General features: G+C 43.0%; 1 pseudogene; it reads left to right on the forward strand.

Annotated features, from left to right (window-relative positions):
* Positions 1 to 1,703: 1,703 nt before the first annotated feature.
* On the forward strand, positions 1,704 to 5,076 carry LOC147415368 (uncharacterized; annotated as a pseudogene).
* Positions 5,077 to 5,736: the final 660 nt, after the last annotated feature.

The following is a 5,736-nucleotide window of genomic DNA, read 5'->3' on the forward strand; positions in this document are numbered from 1 at the left end:
TGATGCTGAAATTGGCAGTGGAAAACGCAAATGCAGACTGTAAATGAATACTACAGACTTTGATTGACATGATAGAAGCTTGTATCCAAGTTGGGTCTGTTACTTATCAGACAGACATGCTCACTGCTGCGTTTGCGGTGGCTGTAAATACGCGGGATCACGTTTGTTTTAATTGTGGACAACCTGGCAATTTTAGAAATGGTTGTCTGGAGAAAAATAAAACGGCTAGGACTCCCGGCTCGACTCTTGCACTGGGTCCCTGTCCACGCTGCAAAAAGGGAAGGCACTATGCGAATCAATGCTGATCAAAATATGACAAGGATGGGCGGCTTCTGCAGCAGGGAAATGGGAAGCACAGCGCGGGACAGGGGCGCATGTCAACACAAATGCCCCCGAGACAAGGAACATCCCCTCGAGACTCACGGGTTTAAACAGCCTCCATGCCAGCACAGCTGGAAGCGCTGGTGTGGATGTCACTGCAGCCACCAACATCACAATAAGGGACCAGACCGTACACCGAATACCCTTGACACTGCATGGACCACTGGGGGAAGGACTCAGTGCCCTCCTGATAGGATGATCTAGCACCACTTCCCAAGGACTGTTCATAATGCCCAGAGTGGTCAATGCTGATTATACTGGACAAATTGAAGCAATAGCATGGACACCTTCACCACTGGTTTCTATACTGGCAGGAGGTCATATGACTCAATTAATACCTTTTAAAAGCACAGTGCCACGAGCTAACCCCCAGGAAAGAGGTATGAAGAGGTTTGGTTCTATGGGATTGCTGGAACTTTACTGGGCTCATCAAATTCAAACTACACAACCCATGCTGAACTGCACAGTGCGCAATGAAGGATTTACATCGGAAGCGATGACAATCAAAGGAATGATTGACACTGATGCTGATGGGACCGTAATCTCCTCACATTGCTGGCCCCCACAGTGGCCCATGATCTTAACAAACAGTGGATTGGCAGGTGTTGGAGGAATTTGTGTTTCACGACAGAGTGTAAAGACGGTTCATATCACCGGTCCAGAAGGTTGCATTGCCACCCTTCATCCGTACATCATCAATATTCCTCTCAACCTTTGGGGAAGAGATGTGCTCGGAGCATGGGAAATGACCTTACAGACGGAAGGATCGCAACAACCTGGGGGGGGGCATTGTTGCACGGCCCATCCTTCGTTTGACCTGACTGACAGACACGCCAGTCTGGGTGGAACAGTGGCCCCTAGCAGAAGAGAAAGCCGATACACTCCAAGCCTTAATAGATGAACAAGTCCAACAAGGCCATTTAAAGCCAACCACCAGTCCCTGGAACACATCAGTGTTTGTTATAACAAAGAAAAGTGGCAAATGGAGATTGTTACATGATCTGCGACAAGTAAACATTGTAATAGAGCCAATGAGTGCTTTACAACCCAAAATGCCATCGCCAACCATGTTGCCAAGAAATTGGAACATTGTAGTAATGGATTTAAAGGACTGTTTTTTTACTATACCTTTAGCGGCAGAGGATGCCGCATGATTTGCATGTTCTGTACCGACCAAAAATCGACACACACCAATACAATGATATGATTGGACTCTACTACCACTAAGCATAAAAAACAACCCCACCATATGTCAAATATATGTGGCAGAAGCTCTGTCTGTGATCTGCAGAAAATAGCCCAATGTCATTTGCTATCATTATATGGACAATATCTTAATTTCAGGACCAGCGACCACCTTGCTGGATCAAATAGTACAGGAAACTAAGCAAAGCCTAGAAAATTACGGCTTGCAAATAGCCCCAGAAAAAGTACAAGTGACCTCACCTTGGAAATATCTGGGATGGAAAATTTTAGATCAAACAATTGAATCCCAGACACTTCAATTTATCACACAAATACGGACACTAAATGACTTGCAAAAATTGTTAGACACTATCAGCTGGGTTCACCCACTGTTAGAAACAGACAATGAAACTTTATCACCTTTGTTTGACTTGCTGAAAGGCAACCCAGACCTGTTACCGGAGTGGGTTTTGACTCCGAAGGCAAAAGCAGCTTTATCGAAAATAACGACAATACTACAACAACGCCAGGCCCATCGAATCGAGGAAGGTCAAAACCTACAATTGTTTGTTATAAACCAAGAAAAACAGCCAGTTGGCCTTTTAGCTCAATGGATTCAAAAGTTCCAGGACCCATTGATAATTGTAGAATGGATTTTTCTATCCCATCAGCCATCAAAAACTTTTGTCACTAGGATCGAAATGATTTCGATGTTAATCCAAAGGGGCCGAAGGCGCACAGTGGAATTAAGTGGCAAAGAAATACAGACAATCCATATACCTCTCACTTTACAATATGTTGAGTGGTGTTGACTGAATAACACACCTTTCCAAATTGCCTTAGAGGGGTTCCTGGGACAAATTTCCATTCACTTCCCCTCACACAAGCTATTCACATTTTGTGAAGAGATATCTCTAACAGGTTTCCCTTTATGTGCTGCAACTTCTGTTAAAGGACGCACTGTTTTTACAGATGGGTCAGGGAAAACAGGCAAAGCAGTGGTTGTGTGGTCTGAGGATAACGAGTGGCACCAAATAATAGAAGTAGATGGTTGATCACAAATTGTGGAGTTGTTCGCCGTGGTTACTGTTTTTAAGAAATGGTCAGATCCAATTAACATTATTACAGATTCACAGTATGTGGCAGGAATGATAAGGAGAATTGAAAAGAGTTGGCTGAAACACATTGATAACAAGAAACTGTTTTTGCTTTTTAAACAGCTATGAGTCTTAATTAGCCAAAGGAAAAATCCCTACTCTGTTTTACACATGCGCAGCCATACAGATTTGTCAGGGTTTTTGACGGAAAGTAACCGTAGAGCGGATCATCTGGCAGCCCCAGCTTGGGCTGCCCCTGTCCCTGAAACCATACAGCAAGCTTGCCTGTCTCATGCATTTTTCCACCAGTTGGCAAAAGCATTAAGCAACCAATTCCAATTGTCTTGGTCCCTGGAGAGAGAAATAGTGCAAACCTGTCCAGATTGTCAGCCGTTTGTACCACTGCAACCAATAGGTGTAAACCCCTGTGGTTTACAGGCCCTGCAAATCTGGCAGACAGATGTTACCCATTTCCCCGCGTTTGGACAACAAAAATATGTCCATATTTCCATTGATACATACACAGGAGGGCTATAGGCCACTGCTGAAGCTGGGGAAAAAAATAGAGATGTTATTCGTCATTGGCGTGGCGCTTTTACATCACTAGGCATGCCACATCAGGTGAAAACCGACAATAGCCCAGGCTACATTAGTACAAAACCACAGACTTTCTTACAAAACTGGGGAGCTGCCATAGTACTAGCATCCCTCACTCCCCACAAGGCCAAGACATTGTAGAACGTGCCCACCGTACACTCTCTCAGAAAAACAAAAATGGGGGATGTTGGGAGAAACCCCACAGGCACGATTGCAGAAAGCCCTTTATGTGTTAAATCATTTAACATTAGATGAGAATATACGAGAACTAGTGTTGTTAAAACATTTTGCATCTTTGAAAAAATTTATACACCCTGATACTGAAAATTGTGCAAAAGTATGAGTCAAGTCACTACTCACAGCTAAATGGGAAGGTCCTTTTAAATGAATCACTTGGGGTCAAGGATATGCTTGTGTTTCCACAGGTGAAGGAACACAGTGGATACCAGTGTGCCTAGTGCATCCAGCGATAGGCTAGTGTCAAAAAGACGTGAATACTGTTTCAGAAGATAATGTGACCAGCGAACAGTGAGTGGAACAACATGGGACCAACATTGTTACTGTTACTCAAGTTCGCGCTCCAGGTTTGGGGCACTCTTATTCCCCCACTGTGCCATTTAATGCCATGACATAGCACCAACATATGGGCGATTAATGAAAGCATTAAATCAAACCACCTCTTGTGCATCTCTAGCTATGCCCAAACAGCTCTTTCATACATTTTTAGTAGGAATCCCATTGTCAGACACCTCTATTGTGATCTTTCAAAGGAATAGTAGTCAAGTCTTTAGCAACACAGCACCATAGAATCCAAGCCACAATGACACACAACGTTTGGAGGGCTGGGATACGTGGGAACACACAATGCCGGAGGCTCCTAGAGAACCTCGAGAATTAAATATCTTAGGGAGCATTGCAGTTGAAACGTGTATTTTTTTCCTTTAGTGAGACTCAACAAAGGTTAAAGAATGCAAGTGCACCTAAAATACCCCTGGTAGATGTAACACCTTCCAATTCTGTATTTCGAAACAAATCCAACTGGCGCAACTCTACTATATTTAACTACAGGGGCAATGACACTTATGAAATCTCCTCAGGTTAGAAATCAAGAAAATTACCACCAGGAGTGTTTCTAATATGTGGAGATAGAGCATGGCCAGGTATCCCGTCTGGGATGACCGGAGGGCCATGTTCTTTAGGACGCTTAACATCGTTGACACCAAATATCACTATGATTTTAAATCACACGCATTTGCAGAGTCATCACAGCAAACACGAAATACTAGATAATTCCTGTAACGATAATGTGGATCTTTGGAATACAGTGGAAATAGTAGCTGCTAGCTTTTTCACACCTGACGTTGCAAGCGCAAAGGCTTTGAACACACTTAGGAATATGGCTTGTTGGCTTGGCAAACACACGAACGTTACGGCATTAGCTTTAAGCACACTAGCAACAGATGTTGATTCGTTGCGACATGCCACATTACAAAATTGAGCTGGTATTGATTTTTTGCTTCTGGCTCATGGGCATGGGTGTCAGGATTTTGATAGAACGTGTTGTATGAATTTGACCGATCATTCACAATCTATCCATAAAAGCATACAACAACTCATGGAACAAACAAAAAAATTACAAACGGATAACAGGTTTTTTTGTCTCAATCAGTTATTTCAAGGATGGGGCTTGTCTGGATGGTTGTTATTGTTAGTGAAAAGTGGACTGTTTGTATTAGGAGTCTTTATATGTATTTTAATATTTTTACCTTGTTTAATATCGTGCCTTCAAAGATTGCTACAAAAAATGATTAACTGAGCTTTTTTAATATAAAATCAAAAAGTGGGAAATGGAGGGTTTGAGTGGGGTTCGAGTGACCCTAGCTCGTTTGAGCCTGATGGCAGACGGATCAACCCTAGCTAGTTTGAATACAGCAGCTGGGGCAGCACCAATGGAGGCAGTGTGTTTGAACGACCTTGACTCCAATTCCCTGTGACCTTGAATGGTGAAGAAAGCAACAAAAGAGGAAGAAGGAGACAAAAAGGAGGAAGAGAGAGAGAGAAAACAGGACTCAGCTAGATGACGAAATGACAGGCGAACCGAAGCACGTCCCCAATCAAAAATCAGCAACAGCCACATGAACGTAAGGCTTTACCCTATCAGCAAGGCACTGGTAGCACATGGACAGCTATTCTGGCTATAAAAAGAGTGCTGTAACTACAATAAAAGGTCTTTGGTCTTTACCCTGCCAGAGTCCGCGTCTTTTTAAACTCCGCACCTCTTGGCTCTGCCCTTTGTCATGTTCACTGGCAGAAAGTAGTATTAGCTTGAAACAAATCTCTCAAGGAGAAAGATGTATTTCTCTAGGCATTTCCATAAGTCTGAAATATTGATGCTTCCATCAGTCTCAAAGGAAAAGTAGAAAAAAGCCGAGTATGAATATCTTTTGCATGAGGATCTATTTAAAAATACATGTAA

The sequence above is a fragment of the Leptosomus discolor genome, chromosome 6 (genome assembly GCF_034619465.1).
Source record: "Leptosomus discolor isolate bLepDis1 chromosome 6, bLepDis1.hap2, whole genome shotgun sequence".
NCBI lineage: Eukaryota > Metazoa > Chordata > Aves > Leptosomiformes > Leptosomidae > Leptosomus > Leptosomus discolor.